The sequence below is a fragment of the Octopus sinensis genome, linkage group LG21 (assembly GCF_006345805.1).
Source record: "Octopus sinensis linkage group LG21, ASM634580v1, whole genome shotgun sequence".
Taxonomy (NCBI): domain Eukaryota; kingdom Metazoa; phylum Mollusca; class Cephalopoda; order Octopoda; family Octopodidae; genus Octopus; species Octopus sinensis.
In genome coordinates this window covers 4,224,146-4,243,964 of record NC_043017.1, presented here as the reverse complement: position 1 = coordinate 4,243,964, position 19,819 = coordinate 4,224,146, and the positions used below count along the sequence as shown (strand labels likewise).

The following is a 19,819-nucleotide window of genomic DNA, read 5'->3' as shown; positions in this document are numbered from 1 at the left end:
TATGTATATATATATATATATATATATATATATATATATATAGGCGACAAGTTGGCAGAAACGTTAGCACGCCGGGCGAAATGCATAGCCGTATTTCGTCTGCCGTTACGTTCCGAGTTCAAATTCCGCCGAGGTCAACTTTGCCTTTCATCCTTTCGGGGGTCGATAAATTAAGTACCAGTTACGCACTGGGGTCGATGTAATCGACTTAATCTGTTTGTCTGTCCTTGTTTGTCCCCTCTGTGTTTAACCCCCTTGTGGGTAGTAAAGAAATATATACATATATCTACATATGAATATATACATGTATATATATACACATACACCCTCTCTCTTTCTCTCTCTCTCACTCACACACACATATATATTTTATTCTATACAATTTCTCTGTAAATGTATAATTGTATAAAAATTATAACTGTAAATAGTTTTGCTAATATTTCTTACACTTTGTATTTTACATTTAGACATGTCTTGTCAAACTTGTGGCAGCAAATTTTGGAGCTCGACTAGCTTGAATTCTATTCTTTTTTTTTGTGTGTGTGTATGTGTGAACATTTTCTTGTCTTTAAAGATTTACATTAGCCCCTCCAACTTCTATTATTAGCAAATATAATGGCTGTTTACAGTCTGAGTTCAAATTCTATTAAGGTCAACTTTGCTTTCATCAATCCTGGATCAATTTAATAATATACCAGTCAAGTACTTCTGTACCTAAATTTTTAAAAATATTATTAAAGAACGATTAATTGTTAGAATCATTAGTGCTTTGGGCATAATTACTTTCAATATTTCTGGCCTTGTATCTTAATTAGAACCTATTATTGATATTGTTCAAATTTCTTCCATTGAATAGGATTAAGAATTAATCACTTCCTTACCACGATTGGGAACCACAAAGGTTCTAGCTGATAGCCTTTTATTAAAACTCTGGGCCATTTAAGCCAATGAGGAGAACCTCTGCAGAGTTGCTTGACCAACAAGAAATAGCAGCTAAATTTCCCTCAAATCAGGACAGAGAAGCTGGAACATTTTTGATTATAAATTTGCTCAGCCAGAGTTGACTTGAGGTCTAATATCATCAACAATAACAATTAGGGCACAAGATGATGTCAAGACAAAGAATAGTCAAAAACCACCTCAACTCCTTCCTTCTTTCCTTTCTTCCTACCTTCCTTCCTTTCCCACCCCAGTGTTCTCCCTCCAACTCTATCTGACAGAGTTAAACAGAAGACAACGACTGACCACTTGATAGATAGGCGAGGGAGATTGTCATGTTTTCTAGCGATGACCCTTAATATTCAGTATGGAAACCCCTATACTGGTAGATAATCAAAAAAAAAAAAAAGGAAAATATGTGGCATGCATTAATTCCTACAAATTTCTGGTGTCATTTGAACCTGTTTCTCCCAGTTTTGATCCTAATTTTAATTTTTACAAAGAGAATAAATAAATAAATGTAAACAAGTATTTTAAAATATGTCTGTAAATATCATTCCAGCAGTAAACATTTTTCTATAAATTTTTTTAAATTTTAATTCTTTTGCTAAAGTTTTTGGAATAAATTTTTAGACTTTTATCACACATTCCTATCATCATATATCATTATTATTATTATTATTATCATTTAAGGCAGCGGGCTGACAGCATCAGCATCGTTAGGGCAATGAACAAAATGCTTAGCAGCATTTCTTTTGACTCTTTACGTTCTGAGTTCAAATGTCACCAAGGTTGACTTTGCCTTTCATCCTTTCAGGGTCGATAAAATAAGTACCAGTTGTGCACTGGGGTCATTGGAACTGACCAGCTCCTTCCTCCCAAAATTTCAGGCCTTGTGCCTATAGTAGAAAGGATTATTAAGGTGGCAAAAGCAGAATTGTCAGAGTTAGACAAAATGCCTTGTGGTATTTAGTTATGACTCTTTACATTCTGAGTTCAAATCCCACTGAAACCAATTTTACCTTTTCAACCTTCTAGGGTTGACAAAGGAAAGTACCAGTCAGTGGGGTCAGTGTGATCAATTAACTCCCTCCCTTTGTACCTTACAAGCAATTATCAACATTATGGTGGTAAGCTGGCAGAATCGTTAACCTGTTGGACACAATTCTTTAAAGGTATTTCATCCATCTTTACGTTCTGAGTTCAAATTCCGCTGGGGTTGACTTTACCTTTCATCCTTTTGGGGTCGATAAAACAAGTACCAGTTGAGTACTGGGGTCGATGTAATTGACTTACCCACTCCCCTGAAATTGCTGGCCTTGTGCCAAAATGTGAATCCAATATCAAGGTGTTGATGGGAGAATTGTTAGAGTATTGTACAAAGTACTTTGCAGTATTTTACATCCCTTTACATTCTGGGTTCAAATCGCACCAAAGTTGATGTAGCTTTTTATCCTTCCAGGATTGATAAAATAAAGTACCAATCAAATTTTGGGGTTGATTTAATTGACTGTTCCTTCCCTTCAATATGTTAGGTTTTGTGCCCACCTAAGAAACCATTATTATTATTATTATCATTGTTGTTGTTATGCTTTATTGAATAATAAAAAATGTTTTGGAAATAATTTGACTTTTTTGTTATTTAATTTGTGTTTTTTTTATCCACCTCTCCCTTTTGTGTGTTTCTTTGTCTTCTGAACAACAACAATATTGTCTTTCATTTCCTCTGCTGACTTTAAGAAAATTTACTGTGTGGTAAGTAGCTTGCTTACCAACCACATGGTTCCGGGTTCAGTCCCACTGCGGGGCATCTTGGGCAAGTGTCTTCTGCTATAGCCCCGGGCCGACCAATGCCTTGTGAGTGGATTTGGTAGACGGAAACTGAAAAAAGTCCGTCGTATATATGTATATATATATATGTGTGTGTTTGTGTGTCTGTGTTTGTCTCCCTAGCATTGCTTGACAACCAATGCTGGTGTGTTTACGTCCCCGTCACTTAGCGGTTCGGCAAAAGAGACCGATAGAATAAGTACTGGGCTTACAAAGAATAAGTCCCGGGGTCGAGTTGCTCGATTAAAGGCGGTGCTCCAGCATGGCCGCAGTCAAATGACTGAAACTAGTAAAAGAGTAACTGTTAGGCTACTCACTATGTAAGTTTGAATATTATTACTGCCTCTTCTTCTGTCTTCCTGAACAAAGCATCCTCATCATCATCATCGTTTAACGTCCGCTTTCCATGCTAGCATGGGTTGGACGATTTGACTGAGGACTGGCGAACCAGATGGCTGCACCAGGCTCCAATCTGAACAGTTGGTGTTAGGAAGGGCATCCAGCTGTAGAAACTCTGCCAGATCAGATTGGAGCCTGGTGCAGCCATTTGGTTCGCCAGTCCTCAGTCAAATCGTCCAACCCATGCTAGCATGGAGAGCAGACGTTAAACGATGATGATGTGACATCTCTAAATCATTGGAACCAATGCTATCTTTACCAATATTTAACAGTTTATGTGCTGTTGACAGGAATCCATCATAATTATTTCACAGACATTTGAATGATACTTGAAACTAAACGCATGTTATTCTGTTGATCTCCATTTATTTCTCAATTTACAACTGTAGCGGGCTGGATGAAAGATGTGATATCAGGTCGATATAATGTAACCCACTACTGAATGTAGCATGTAAATGTAACACTTCAAGGTTCTCGTGTGGGAGTAACCAGTAAACATCGAAGAATCAACACCAAGAAGGAAGAAATATTATTTACATATGTTTATTCGTTTGCCCCCACAGGTAGTTAAAGAAACAGAAGCAATTCTAGCGATAGTGACAACAAGGTTGACTCGCTGGTTAGTAGTTGATAGTGTAGAAAAAGGTTGCCTGTCAGTAGAGAGTGACAGAGTAAGGAATGCATGGTGCTGACTAGAAAGGAAGGATGGAGGTGGCATCGTCTTTCTTGCGGCCGAGGAAACTGCTGCTCTTGGTCATGGCTGATGGAAAAGAGTGTGTTGCTCTCAAAAGACGAAGAGATAAGAAATTCTCTCTGTTATATAGACTATAGTCAGTAATGTTGGTGAAACCCTAAACAAAGGGACTGACCTTTCCTTGACCAGCTTAGGTTGTAGGGGGTCGAGTGTTTCCTCATCAATTATCTGGTGTGGTGAGGATTTCTCGCTCGTTTTGACAAGCAACAAGCGGGTGGATTTGGTTTCAAATCTCAGGCAGGGTCAAGCTAGATCCCTACAATAACCATATAGCATTTTCACTTAAGTTGTTACAATATTACAAATATTATGTTTTGGAAATTTACTTTATATCAAAGTTGAGATTTATAATGAAATAATTAAAATAATAGATAACAAGCAACAGCTTCGTTTTAATGACTGCTAGATGTGACATCACGTAAAAAAAAAAAATTCTAAATTTCTCATCCACTTCTGACAGTTTTAATTATCTCTCTGATTTTTACATGGACCCTAAAAGTACACGAGTACCAAGGAAGGACACCTTGGGTGACGAAGTCTGAGGTATACCATTTTACCACGTTTAAAAAATGTAACTGAAGATGCGATGGCCACGACAAGAATGCTTTTAGTCATACTCTGCTGAAGAACTGACCCGAGGTTAAACATACAGATTCTTTGTGCCAAAGAAGACGGCTGTAGTATACCGTAAAATAAAAAAAATCGTCCATAGTAGGCAAACTATTACAAAACACCATAAGAACATTATTACAATTACATAATACTTTGTTAATGCAGTACTCACTCGTCTGCTAGAAATAGCAGCCAGATTCGCTAAAACCACGCCCCTATCTTCTTAAAATAGATTATACAATTTAGTTGAAAACCAGTTATAATTTTCTCCTCCGAAAAATTCGATGTTTCTAGAGAGATATTCAGAACAAGTATCTGATAAAGAAATTTAAAAATTACAAAGAATGTCACATGGACATCTAAACATAGGTAAAGATTGAACTTCGTTAATTTCTTATAGGGATTGTTAACTCCTGCCCTGGTTTAGTAAGTCCCAGTAGCTAATAGATTTTTAAATATTAATTTCTTTTTTACTAGTTTTTTTCCTTTTTGCTCAATGCATATACAATTCCATTTGCACCACACGTTTCTAAAACTACCAAATCAAAATATGTATGCTCCCGGAAGCTTGTTAACGGCAATATAATTAGATTCTACAAAAAGTAAAAAACATTTCCTATTTTTACCCGTTCATTTAGAAAATCTTCATCGAAGTGTTGGACAAACACGTTTTTTGCAATATTAACCCTTTAAGTCCGGGTGTGGTTTATTGACACACTGCTAAATTCTGAAGACGGGTGTGGCATATAAGCCACATTTGTGTTATAAGCTATTTGATTATCATCTTGTATTTTTCCTCTTTCTTTTGCGTCTCGCATGAAAAAAACTTGCTATTTATACCTGTGTTTTAAGGGTTAATACATTTTGGTATGCTGAGACATCACTTTGGTTACAGTTTTATTCTCATATATACTTTTACACATGCCTACTAAATGATCACAAGCGTTAAACGAAGAAAGACTATGATATTCATGGACAAGTTCGCGTTCATAAAAAAAAATTATTAACAAGAATTACTTTAATTGGAAATGACTTATGTTTTTTTTTTGGCAATAATAGCATAACAATATTGTCAGGATGTCACGCCTACAAACTGCAGTGCGTCAACCTGTCGTTTCATTTCAAAAAATTTAAGCAGCGTCAGTTATACAATAATGACGTGTTCAAATTCCGCCGAGGTCGACTTTGCCTTTCATCCTTTCGGGGTCGATAAATTAAGTACCAGTTACGCACTGGGGTCGATGTAATCGACTTAATCCGTTTGTCTGTTCTTGTTTGTCCCCTCTCTGTGTTTATCCCCTTGTGAGTAGTAAAGAAATATATACAATAATGACGTGTAATTTGCATTTCTAGGTACCCTTAAAAAGACTGAAGAGTCACGGTTGGAAGGCTTTTGATCGTATTGACTGCTCAATCAAGGGTGATCTGGGGCTGAGAATTTGCAAAAGCGTCCTTAAAACAATTTCCCCATATTAAAAAACAACATATGCATGCAGAAATAGCTACTACATCATCAATGGCCGTATTTACCCTCCTAAACACTACTGCTAGGCAGACCACCCGTAATAAAATGCAGAGGAACAGCAACTTTCATGCTCTGATCGGGTGCACCTTGGCTTCATCTGTTGAGGACATTTACAGGGATGCAAAAATAGACTGGGCAGTGTGCAACAATCTCCAGGGTGCCACACTGCACTCCATACGAACGAATCACTTAGTCGGCGAGTGTGGAATGCTGCTCGGCGTACAATTCACTCCAATTTCGCAGGTTTCAGTTTTGTGAACGCTTCACGTTCCGCCATAACAAATCCGCTTTTTTTACACACCCACCGAAGTTTTACAACTTCATAAAATCTTCACTGTGTTAAAAAAAAGTTCAATAATTTATTTGTTTCTATATTTTTTGTAAATGCCTAAGAGTAATTGTTGTTGACAAGGCTCCGGAGAAATTGTTTTCACCTCAATAGACGTCATTGATTGTTTGAAATTGCAGAAATGCAAGGAATTAAACAACAAATAGCTTACAAACTACAGAATTTTCTCAAGGAAGCCAAGAGAAAAAGATGTTTTATGTAACACATTCTATCAGTATACAAAGTTTAAAAGTGTTTAATTACAAAGAAATTATTTTAGAAATCTGCCGGTCAGAGCGAAAAGATCCGAAAAATGGTGTCACATGGACGACTTGTGGAGTAAAATTTGAGTTCTAAGTGTCAATGGAAATTTTGCATCACTTCCAGTATTTCAGCCTTTGAATTACACACCATGGGCCACTCCTCCGGTATTTCGACCTAGGGCTAAACAACGACCAGGTTATGTCACAGGCCACCTGAACACAATTAACCAATGAGAAACGACTTAACCGGTGTATCCGGTGTCTCTCAATCAACTCTCTTCATTTCATTTCCTACCAGGACCCAGGAAGCTGTGCTATTGACCAGCTTCCTATGGCTATGTTATCCTTGTATACATAGTAATCAGTCAGATGTTAGGGTCATATAAAGATCTAACGCCAAAAGTTATGCCATTGTCTCCTCTGGGGATTCGTCATAAAATGAAATTCTAACGACATTGAGTTTCATTTTGACCTTTTCACAATCCCACTCCATTGACATGTAAGTAATGTTGTACATATATATATATACATAACAGGTGATTATTTATTTCGTGTTCTGATTCTACAAAGAGTGTATTGACGACTAGATTAAATAATCGAGTCGTAAATAGCTTTTTTTTTTGGTTGTTAATGTTTTTTTTTATGACGAAAAGGCGTGATTTATGTGAAATTTACCTCCTGTGTCGAGGTGAGGACATTGTTGGGTCTGTGAGAATGGAAGGAGGCCACGGAAGAAAATTTACTTTGACGCAGTGGCTACGATCAGCTTGGCTCGTTTTGCTTTCATTTGTATATATATATATATATAAAGCTGAAGTAGTCTGTGTATGGCAAGTTTGGTAGCCTTCAACTAACACTATCTCCTCCGAGACCCTGCAGCACAAATTGACCAAAATTGAGAGTATGATAGAAGAAGGCCTGCTCTTCCTTCCGTAGAAGATAAAATTCAAATCAGACCATGTTAACACCAAAAATTATTTACATCAAAAAGGGTGCTTTTTTTCTATGAAAATCCCTATATTTTACGATTTTTTGACTGCTGTGTCGCCAGTTTTCGGTGTATTTCAACCAGAAAAATGTTCACTTAAAGAGAATAACAAGCTAGATAATGCAAAATCTTTACTTTTCAAAAATTCCAATTCTAAAGGGTCGAAACAAACCCGAGCAACGCCGGGCGACACTGCTAGTATATATATATATATATATATATATATATATATATATATATATATATATATACGACTTTAATTATTATTCTTGAGTTTTACTCTAAGCGTAAAAGAACGTAAGGTACGGTGAAAAGTCGTCGTTAAGAAGTTTGAAAAATATTGGTTTTGGGAGGAAAAAATGCGAATGTTTCAGAATGTGGGAAAACACCGAAGAAACACATTCCGATAATCTTTTTATTGTCAAAATTCCTTCAGAATCGTAAATTCTTGTTTGAAACTCGAATACTGAAAAACGCAAGGAAGTGGGCATATAATTAGGTATCGTTTTCCCTCCTCATAATGTAAAGGGGTAGCTAATCCTAAACCCGCCGAATTTTAAAATTTGGTACCATATCTTTTATTTCAGTTAGGGGACTGGCCGCATGCAGTTCCTTCGTAGTGAAAGTAAATTGTCCTTGAAAAAGAAGCCGGAAGTGACGATGGTGATATATCAAACTTTCAAAGAGCACGTTTGGCAATCAATCGAAATAAGTTTCCGACTTCTCAAGATTTGTTCATTAGTATGTGTGTGTGTGTGTGGAATGGAGATAACAAAAACAATTGTTTTATTATTACCCACTAGGGGCGAACATAGAGGGAACAATACAATCTGACGTGGGGTCAGATACACGAATGGGATTACAAAAAGATGAATTTAAAAATTTACAAAAATACCAAAATATATGCTTATATATATTCATAACTCGGGTACTACTTGAGAAGAGTGCGCATAGTCGCGCATCCGCGCTAGCTAGTCGTGACTAGTCGATACTTTGTGTAAAAGAAAAATATTTATTTTGTGTTTTATTTACTTTGCTAGGCAGTCGTTGTAGGATCGACTAGTCACGACTAGCTAGCGCAGATGCGCGCACCGGGTCCACTCTTCTCAAGTAGTACCGTAGAAGACACCGGAGGTGTCATGCAGCGGAACTGAATCTGAAGACACGTGGTTGCAAAGCTAGCTTCGAAATCACACAGCCATGTCTGCGGCGATCTTTTAATCTCGATATAGTGGCAGGAAACGAGTGTCGAGAAAAATAATCCGTGATAATCGGCAGGATTCGAGAATTAGATGAAAGTGAAAAGGATTTTTCTCATCGCATTTGTTTTTTTTTACAGATTATGTAAATTTTTCAAGAGAAAAGGAAGTGGACACAGGAAGGTTTGATTGTGGAGCACTTGGCAATGCTGGTGAATATCAGAAATAGGACGGAATGTTATTCATATCTTAACCGAAAAGAAACGAAAATATTATCGTCAGCAAGTGTTAAAAAAAGAATTGCTGCTGGGGATGTGAATGAGTCCAATTCACAATTATATCAGTAAGTAAACTTTAAATCCTTTTTTCTTCTTCAGCCTTTTTTTGGCATTCTTTCGATATAGGTATCTGTCATTGCCTTCCCAGCTGTTTTGATGGTGTGTTCGATAAAATCCGTAAAAATATTTTATGTATTTTTTTTTCTTTTCATATACCACACACGCTTTGATGTTCGAGAGGGACTTTCATTCTCTTAACAGCCACCGTCACCGACACTCACACAGTTGTCCACACAGGCTTGTCTGCAGTGAGACGAAGAGGCCAAATGCTACAAGAACTGGTGTCTACCATGAAGAATTTCTTCAACACCAGATCTCTGACAAAGAATGCATGAGAAGGAGGAAGGTGCCGTGCCCAACTCCTCCGAGCCTAGTTTACTGAAAGTTTAAAACTGCATGGCTGGATGGACTCATGTGCTTTATCAGCAAATCTGGAATGGTACCAGCACAGCCCGGAACTATGCGAATGATGCCCATTTTCCCGGAATAGCTCATCCCTGCGTTGTGTCAGCACGTCTAGTTTGTTTGAAGTGGCGTCATGGTCATGACAGAGAAGAGGATGAAACTGTGGCTGTCGAAAGGGCTTCAGTACACATGCCATGCGACGATGGCTGGCCAGAAATTTCTTAAATTTTATCTGCCATCATGGCAATCTGGTCTACGGTGTTGTGTTCAAAAGCCACGGTCAGAATCGTTCGAATGTTAGATGGCAATCTGGAAAAAGATATTTTCCGTAGTAATGACGCATCAGTTGGGCCACCGCTTAACTCAAGTAGTCTATGTAAATACTGCAACGGGGTCCTGTCTCCCAACTCCTCATCTGCCATTAATTCATTAAATCTGCTCTCCTCAGACCTGGTGTTGCGGTGTAATATTTCCACTTTAACAGACGTGTAGGTCGCGTCTGGGCTAGGGTCTGTAGTTAGATCCTTTGCAGAGATGGCGAGTGGTGCGGGCATTCCACAATACAATAGAAACAGGTTAGAGTTGGCGACAGGAAGGGCATCCAGCCATAGAAAATCTGCTTTGACAAAGCTCCATCCAACCAATGCAAGCATAGGAATGGGAATGTAAGGAATGATATTGGAACTTCACCATTTTTCATTCATTTATTGCCAAACTATCAAACGTTTTTTTTTCATATTCCACTTAACCCTTTAGTATTTAAACCGGCCATATCCTGCCAAAATTGTCTTCCTGTTTTCTGTTCAAACTGACCAGATCCAGGCCCTCACACCTACCCTACAATGTTATTCTACATTAAGTAATTACACCATCAAGATCTTGAAGATATGAGATAATGCATGATTAATTCAAATCAATGGGAATCAATAGGCATTATGTTTGATAGAATAATCTGAACACTAATGGGTTAAACAATTTCTTCATGATTTTGTCATATTTTCTTTCTATTTTCGTGCTTTTTTTTTTCAGATATTCTCTTGAAGAACATAAGTAACATTAATCATGACATCCAATCACAATTTACCTCCAATTCAACTGACGTTTGCTGAAAGGAATTTGAGGTATTTGTTGTTAGTTATTTATTTTCACCTCATATTACTCATCTTTTAATCAGTTTAATTTTCCATTTTGTTTGAAATGTCATAAAATTAGTAGCATTCTTGAAAGCAGCCTGTCTTTGATCAAAGATTTGTTCAGTCAGAGCTGTCTTGGGCCTAAACAATGATAATGGTGAATCTTGATATTCAGTGGCTAAAAGAAGAAAGGTGTGGTCACGGCTGAAATATTTTTCATCATAGGCCAATGAGTTAACATCATTTAACCCTTTCATTACAGAATTTATTTTGAGATGCTCTGTGTTTCTTCCAATTATGTTAAATATAACAAAGAATTAAGTAAAATAACTTAGTTATCATTAAGCTAGTGTTAGGGACATAAATTGGAACTAAGGTTTGGTGGAAGGTTTTAATTCAGAACTTTTGAAAACCAGACATTTGTACAAAAGAGCCAGAGCCGGTTTCAGCCGGGTTGGTAACGAAAGGGTTAATGTCCTTTTGTACGGGTCAGGCAGAAGTTGTTGAAGCAGATTTCCTGTGGCCAGATGCTCTTCCTGTCACCAACAGTCACCTGTTTGCAAGCAAGGTAACATTCCCTAGGCCAGACATATTTCCCATTGGAAGACGGGAAACCAAAACATCACTTGCATGACAATGATGCTTATTTACAACCATCACCTGTCATGACAAGTTCTAAGCCCTGAATTGAGGAAACTGAAAGAAGCCCATCATATATGTATGTGAGATTGTTTGTGTCTCCTTGTCTTAACATTGCGTGATTGTTGTAACTGAATGTCATTTCCAAAATTCTCCAAAGACAATGCCTAATCATGGGTAAATATTGCTTTGCTTGGAAACAGGAAGGGCATCCAGTCATAGAAAATCTGTCTTAACTCCATTTGAATTTAATAAGCATGGAAAAGGGATGTTAAAGCGATTGTGTGTGTGTGTATATATATATATATATATATATATATATATATATATATATGTGTGTGTATATATATATATATATATATATATATATATATGTAGATAGATAGATAGATATAAATATCTACGATGAGCTCTTTTCAGTTTTTGCCTATCATATCCACTCAGAAGACTTTGGTTGGCCTGGGGCTAAATAGAAAATGTCCAAGATGCTCTGAACCAGAGACCACATGGGCAGTCTGAAAGTCTATGTATTATCTGCAAATACATTGACTTCACACAAAGTTGTACAGTGTAATTTTAATAAATCGTGAAATTCAGTTGTTCAAATAAAAAATTTATCAGTATTGAAATGTAAAATTTCCATTGTTTAATCTCTACCTTTTATTTCTCCTCTATGTCTTATATTATTTTTCTATTCTTTCAGAATATCTAATGACATTGGCAGAAACAATATTTGCTCTGGGTGAGATTATTTGCAAAACATCTCTCTTTGCATTCTCGTTAAACTTGGACAGCTTTCGAAAGGAATTTGCCACATTTTCAGGCTTCGGAATAGATCACAGTTGGTTAAGATACAGGTGTAAAAACATCATACCTGTATGATTCTGTTGAAAGTCATCCTTTTAAAAAGGTAACTTAACTACTCTCAAATGTATTCATACAGGAGAAAAACCATATCACTGTGGTCAGTCGTTCTCTGCAAGATATAGGCTAACTAGCTTTAGATATTCATAGACAGTGAGCATATATCATTATTTTGTTATACAGTATGGATAATAATAAGAAGAAGAAGAATGAGATCATGGTTTTTCAGTCCACTAAATGCTTTGTCTTTGGATCCCCTATTTCCTGTGGTTAAGTGGTTTTCACATTTTCATCAACATTTGTGAAGTCTGCCACTGTAGAAATAGTAGGAATGATATCCTGTATCCCAAGGAAATGTTGCCCTCCTCATTGTCATCAACTGGTCTTGTCCTCCTTTGTGCTCTGATTCTGGTTTCTCGAAACCTGCATGATAGACACAGTTCTCTATGGAATTTGCTGTTTTTGATATTTACAATGCCTCAAGGACATTCAGTTTGTCCTCTTCACTGATGTTTTCAGCATCTGGAAACATCATTGTGGCGTACATCTCAAAACTAAACTAGCTTTCAAACAACAACAAACTTTCTGTAGTTCTTTTTAAGTCTTAATAATTCCCTGATTGCATGATTGGTACATGCTTATTGTACTGAGAAGCAGTGTTTTAACCGTGATCGGGTTAAGGTGATCAATGTCTTTGGAGTATGTAATTATTGACGATGGGCATCACATTTTGTACTTCATGCTGAAACAATTGATCCAATTCCTTAACCATAATCAATTAGATTGTGGACACCAATCATGCCTCCTGTTGTGTTTGTAGGCCAGAGGCAACCTTTGGGCTTTCTTGAAGTACCACAGGCTCTTAGATATTCCTTAGGCCAGCTGTGGTAACTTAGCATTGCTGTCTATGTTTTCAGCAAAGAGATGTATCAGCTGGTCTTTGGTGATCTTCCTATCAGTTCAAATTCTCCCTTTTTAGTACCAGTGTCAATGAGTCTCATCTGCTTGCTAAAGTGAGACAGTTAATTAAAACTGTTTGAAACTAAAGCATCTTCTTTGCACTGTTTTCAGCCATTTTCCTCTCCTTATCTTGAGATGGTCAAGCCAGTCCATATTCAGCTTGAAATTTTTTCATATCGAAGACTTTTGATTTCTTCCTTTTCTTAATAAGCAACCTATCTAACCCAGAAAGATTCATAGATCAGTGTTGGGTGAACCACATATACAGTGTATCATCAAGATGGTGGTGTTACCTGGCATAAACTTTTTGGATACGACATTTTCCATGATAAAACCTTGTTTTCAAAATTGTAGTCAGGTCACTACTGAGTCTGCCGTATTCCTTACCCACCTCTGTCCTCAATCTCATGTTTTTCCTGATTTGTTCATTTCTCTTTGTCTTCAAAGACAAGCATTTGCATTTTTGACCAAACATGATGGATGAAGTTGAAACATTTTTTCCTGCTGCCCATAGGAAGAGGAAAGCATTAATGTTGACAGATCTCAGGCCATTGTCAAGGGATAGTTACTTCATTATAGGCAAAGTTGGTCAGCATTTCACTAAATCAGTACTTGGTTTAGTGGATCAAATTAGTTTATTAAAATGACTGGAAAGTTCTTTACAACTAAAGTAAGACAATTTACAAAAGACAGGCATGACCTTATGATAAGTTTTATTTAATAGTCAACACAGCATACTTCAAAGTATGGTCTACAATAAAAACAGACAAGATGGCAAGAGTTAATGATGAGCAGTGAAACATCTTATGAGGACAATCTTTAGATACAAACACAAATCATGCTGTTTATGACATTCACCCCTCATATGAGGAAGAGAATGGATCACACATGAAAAGAAGAAACATTTCACAACACGTGTTTAAACAGTTTTGTTGTTTGTTCAAGGGTGTTAAGGTTTCTCAACCTTCAGAACAATGGGACTATTTAGGGTTTAGGATTTTCTATTACACAAGTTGTAAGGTCTGGTTCTGATAAAGGAAGTGTGGCAATGGTGTCCTAGTGGAATGGTTAGGGTTAGTATTGGAGCCAGGAGATTCATTTTGGTTGGTGTTGTAGTCAACAGAAGACTGCACATCATGTGCTTCATCGGGTGGTGCACGTATGTCTTGGGTGTTGATCGACAGCTCCCTCCACAAAAGGAGAATGTTCACACGTGTTACTAAGCCTTGCTTGAGGGGCACTCCTGTCTTTCAGCAGGTGCAGCTAGTCCAGGGGCTGCTGTGAGATAGGGTCTGGCTTTTGAACGTAAAGGTCTGCTGCGTCCTTGCCTTTGGGTGGAGCCAGCTGACTTAGAGACACTGTAGTTTCTTTCCCATCCTGCAGTTTAACATGAGCATAGAGTGGATTGGAGTCCAGTAACTCCACTTTATCCTCTGGCGGTTCATATTTGGAAGTTCTCACATTTCGTCTCATCAGAACAGGACCCGGTGACAGAAGCCAACTGGGAAGAGCTGTAGATTTACGGTTATATCAGAAAAGTCTTTCACGAGGCATTTCATTGGTCACTGTACAGAGAATTTTGCAGAACCAGTTCCCACTGAGTGATTGCCGATTCTTTTGTCTTCAGAGCCAGGGTTACATTGAGGCGTTCAACCTGACCCTTTCCCCTGGGGTTATATGCTGTAGTTCTACTTGTAGCAATTCCCTTGCTATGTAAAAACCCTTTCAGTTCTTTAGATATGAAACTTGTCCCCCTGTTAAAATGAATGTAGGAGGGCATGCCAGAAAGGGAGAAAAATTTACAAAACCATTTTTTGATAGTTGAAGCACTCATGTCGGGACAAGGGAAGCTAGAGTATTCATCAATGGCAGTAAGAAGATACTTGTTGTGTGAATTAGAAGGCAAAGGTCCTTTGTGATCAACACTGATTCTCTGAAAAGGCTGTGTTGCTTTAATAAAATGAGAGGGAGAATGTTGGTGGAAAGAAGGTTCGAGTTCACGGCAGACATTACGTTAGAGCTGGTTTAGATGTAGTCATGTTCCACTGTATCATGAAATCTTAAATAAGTAGTGATGTGTTTGTGTCTCTGGTCTACAGAAATAAAGACACATTTCTTTGTTATGTTATCAGTTCCTTGAAATATCTGTTGTTGAGGCAAATAATAACATATTTTCGGTCATTAAAGACTGATTTGTCTCTTTCTACAATATGTCCAAGTCTAACTGGATTAGCAATAAAATACTCAGTCATTATATCACTTAATTTTGCCAATTAACCATAGCTAATCCACATTCATGTGTCAAGTTTTTAGATGATGCAAATCCATATGGCTGCAGGCATTATTTCTTCAAATTTCAATTTCCTGGTCTCAAAGAATGCATTCTTTGTCTTAATTATTTCTTTGTGACAGTCATTTCAATTCTGTCACCAACATCTAATCATTCTCATGATGGTTGTAACAAAGTGCCCCTTGGGGTGGTAGGAACTGGTCGTTTGGTGGCAAAAGAGTTATGCATAACTTAAGGGAATTGAGGGTCAGTGTAAATGATGAGAGTCTCTGGTTGTCTGCTTTTTGCTTTGTCACCTTTCATGTTGCTATAAAGGTCGACAGTTCATAAATATTGTCTTGCCATTGTAACGAGTCCATTGAAAGGATTTTCCATACCTTGGGTCATCAGCGTTACTCTTTGTTAGGCATGGAGCTCATTTGACATGTTTCGAGGCTTCTTGATCCTCAATCTCAACAGACTTTATTGACCCAGTGCACATTCTCTAGCTCCGTTTAGGTAGGTTTTCAAACCCTGCTGCAGACTGTAAATCGAATTTCATCATTGCTCACATGGCTCAAGTTGCCACCTGCCACAGCTTATCTTATTCCAGTACAGAATACCAGAATATACAGACATAGTGTTTCTGAGATTATCTATTTTCTCTCATCTGTATACCATAATCCTGGTAATATGTGGTTTACACTACATCTTGTCCAATGTATTGATGCTGACTTGTGACTGAGCTTCATCCCTAAACAATTAAGCTTGGTATGTCCTGATAAGTGTTGCTTAGAACCAAGCTTAGAGAACACCCTAATATCATAATATTTTAATTACCACTGTATATTTTGCAAACACTCATTCAAGGCTTCTGCATTATCTCCCTAATAGGTTTGTGACTTGAATATATCTCAAAGTATATTGGTGGAACCTCTCCTGTGGCATAGCATGTCTATACATCCCTCAGAGCCATGTGGCTGCCCTTTTGCTTTTGTTGAAATGCTGCTCTGACTCCTCCGTCAGTTGTACTTCATGAGGGACCGTTTGGGTTGTAATTGCGTAAAATAACTGGTTCAACAGTTTACAGCTTGTAATACAACATTTAGTTATTTCCTCCATGTCCATTGGTTACCTTTTGTCATTCTTCCAAGACACTGGTCCTTGAGCTATTTCAGCTTTTACCACGACATGTTAGAGTTTCTGTATCTGTCAATGCTTTTCCAATTTATGACATTGTTGTCAGCAACACATCACTCCTACCAAAGCTCACTGTAGTTTTTACTGAAACGTTACTGATGATACATCCAATTTAAAGAATAGACAAAGTCATTTGGATTGTCTATAGGACCTTTGTGATATAGTAAACTCTGTTACTTGAATATGCCAATACTCTGGGCATAATTTTTCAGGGTAAAATACTCTTGCATCTTAAGGATAGGCATCCTTTATAATTGCTACAAAATAAAATTCGTATTTCAGATCTGAGTTCTGAACTTTGAAGTTCATCTATACTCTTAGCTTGCCATGAGTTCATTTCTGTAGTTCGGCCTTCATGTCAGCTTCCAGAATAATTGGAACATGATGGGCTGAGCTACATTGTCTGTCTCTAGTTTCTGTATTCCTGCTATTGTACTCACACCATCCTTGAACACTTTTTGTTTATGCTACTTGGGCTGCAGTTTTCAGCCTGGTTAAAAACCATAAATTCACAATGGTGTGCAACAATGAGATCCATAATGCAGACTAGATTGGAATGGACAATGTGGAACTACTTGGTGTTGTCGTCCATTTGTTGGATCAATCCTCTTCCCTTTGGCCCTACCAAATGGTTCCTCTTTTATCTTGGATCATGATTGAAGTACAGTGGAAGGCAGTTCTGAAGGTGTACTTTCAGGCAATTGATTTTGGCCTACAATACTTAATTTCTGGTCTGCTTTTAGCTTGCTTGCTTGTCTGCAATAATGCTGACTTGTACTTCCTGAGGGACTGTTTGGGTCATAATTGTGTAAAATAACTGGTTCAACAGTTCTTTTCAAAATTATTTTAACAGTCTTCAAAAGTTTACAGCTTGTAATACAACACTTGTTTATTTTCTCCATGTCCATTGGCTACCTGATGTAAACCCTCTTGCTGTGTTTTCTTCTGGAACCTTTTAACCCATTGTTTTCTTCAGCAAGTTTTTATGACTGCCTCAGTGGCTGGTCTATCAGTGCTAATAGCTTGTATCTAGTTTTAATACAAGCAATGCCTCAAAAAACTTGGTTGTACCACAGTTAACAGGGGAAAGCACAAGTTTTTTTGCCAGGTCTCCAACTTCACCATGAATGTATAAAAGATTTTGCTATAATTTTGGCTGGCAATATCTAACACAAAGTCATGTTTTTCTTTTCTTTATAATTGTGGAGTGTGATTTGGTAAATTATAATACCAAATAATTCCACAGTGGTAGCTATGGCTGGGTTACTGGTTTCAACCACCTTCACTGCTGACTTTTTTGTTATATACAGCAGTACAGTATGATAATTCTTCGTCTGTAGCTTTGACACTGTTGTAAAAGTGTTTCATTGCTACTCAAATATTTTTGGAAGATTCCTTGTCATTATACATATTGGTGGACTTGAGAGTGTTAATTTTGTTCAAGAATTGTGTGTTATAACATTTACTTCAATATCTGTGGTAAACGATTCTCTGCTGGGAGTGTCTTAACATACAAGTTGATTCATATTGGAAAAGGATCATATTGCTGTGATATCTGTGGTAAATCATTATCTGAAAGAAGTAATTGTATTACTTTATCTATAACGAGAGAGCAACCATATTGCTGTGATATCTGTGGTAAATCATTCTCTTGAAATAGTGACTTAACAAACAAACATAAAAGCTATGTTATGAACAAGTCACTTCACTATACGTGTATATATTTATACAAAAGAGTAACCATATCGATACCAAAGGTCATTCTTTGCCAAGAAAATATCTTGTATATCCATTGATGTATTCATACAGCAAAGTAGATATAACAGTGAGCTAACAAACTCTTCATACCATTGTGATCATTTTGGAAAAGCACTTTATCAGAATACTCATATTCTCTGTAACATGTTTCCAGGAGGGAGGAAATATACTCTTGATTTATTTGATAATGGGATAACCACTATAGTTATGTTAAAGGGAGTCCTCATATGCCATAAGATACACATGTTATATTCTGGTTTAAATTTCATGTATTCCATTGTCTTTTCTTTGGAATCTCGTGTTTCCAGCAAATGCCTGAAGATCAGTTATTTCTTCAGATAAGCCAATGACAATTACTTTATGTGCTCCAGTTTCAGCAGCTTTCTCAGTGCACCTATATTCAAGGATGTTTCATATCCCTTCAAAGAATATCGATGCAATTTGTCTAATTTCATCCCTTATGGCATGATTTCCTCGTGACTAAGGGGAAGGTGAATGGGTGGTGTAGCTTAGGAATCATTGCCATCACCCCCAAGCCCCTCTGCTTCACCCAGCATTGGCAAATTCTTTATTTATTGGGGGAACTGCTCTTCTGTCACTCACCCATTATATCTTGTCGCTGTTACTGTTGCGCTACTTTTATCCTCACAGACATTGACTAAACAGAATGCATTTGCAAGAATGATATACCACATCTCACAGTGATAAGGATTTTCTTTTGTATGAATACGTTTGTGAGTAGTTAGATTATCCTTTTGAGAAAATGACTTTTTACAGATTTCATAATTGTATGATGTAATCTTTAGGCATATTTTTAGAAAAAAAAAAAAAATCAAGCCTTTTAACTGTGTTTTACATTGATCCTCGTTCTGTCATCCTTTAGGATTCAACAAAATAAAGGACCAGTCTAAAAATGTGGGTTGACAGGGTTGGTGTCAAGCATAAATGCATTGTAGCATTTAATTATGGTTTGATACTTTAAGTTTAACTCCCGACCGAGGTCAACTTTGCCTTTTGGCCTTCTGGGATCAATAAAGTCAATGTAATTGACTGATCCTTTCCCTGAAATTTCTGACCCTGCGTCTAATTTTGAAAGACTGATTAAAAATTATGTTTTATTGAATAATAAAAATATGTTTTTGAAATAATTTGAGTTAATTGCTTTTTTATTGACGTTGATGATTGTTCTTCATTTTACATGCAAAATTTAGGAAAACTAACAGAAACAACTTTTCCAGAATATTAAAAATATTAACCATTTGCTTGTCCTGTATATACCACATGTGGTACATCATCATCATTGTTTAATGACTGTTTTCCATGCTAGTACGGGTTGGACGGTTCGACCGGGATCTGGGAAGCCAGGGGCTGAACCAGGCTCCAGTCTGATCTGGCAGTGTTTCTACAGCTGGATGT

At 37.2% G+C, this 19,819-nt stretch overlaps 1 long non-coding RNA gene across 2 annotated transcripts; it reads left to right on the top strand.

The window, feature by feature from the left end:
- The first annotated feature begins 6,788 nt into the window (after positions 1-6,788).
- On the top strand, positions 6,789-19,551 carry LOC115222838. Of its 2 annotated transcripts, XR_003882757.2 has the most exons (4): positions 6,789-7,149; positions 8,978-9,180; positions 10,610-10,701; positions 12,056-19,551. It is a non-coding gene; the product is annotated as an uncharacterized LOC115222838 (long non-coding RNA). The 2 variants fall into 2 exon arrangements; XR_005003309.1 differs by lacking the exon at positions 10,610-10,701 and having other exon boundaries at positions 6,797-7,149.
- The last annotated feature ends 268 nt before the right edge of the window (positions 19,552-19,819 follow it).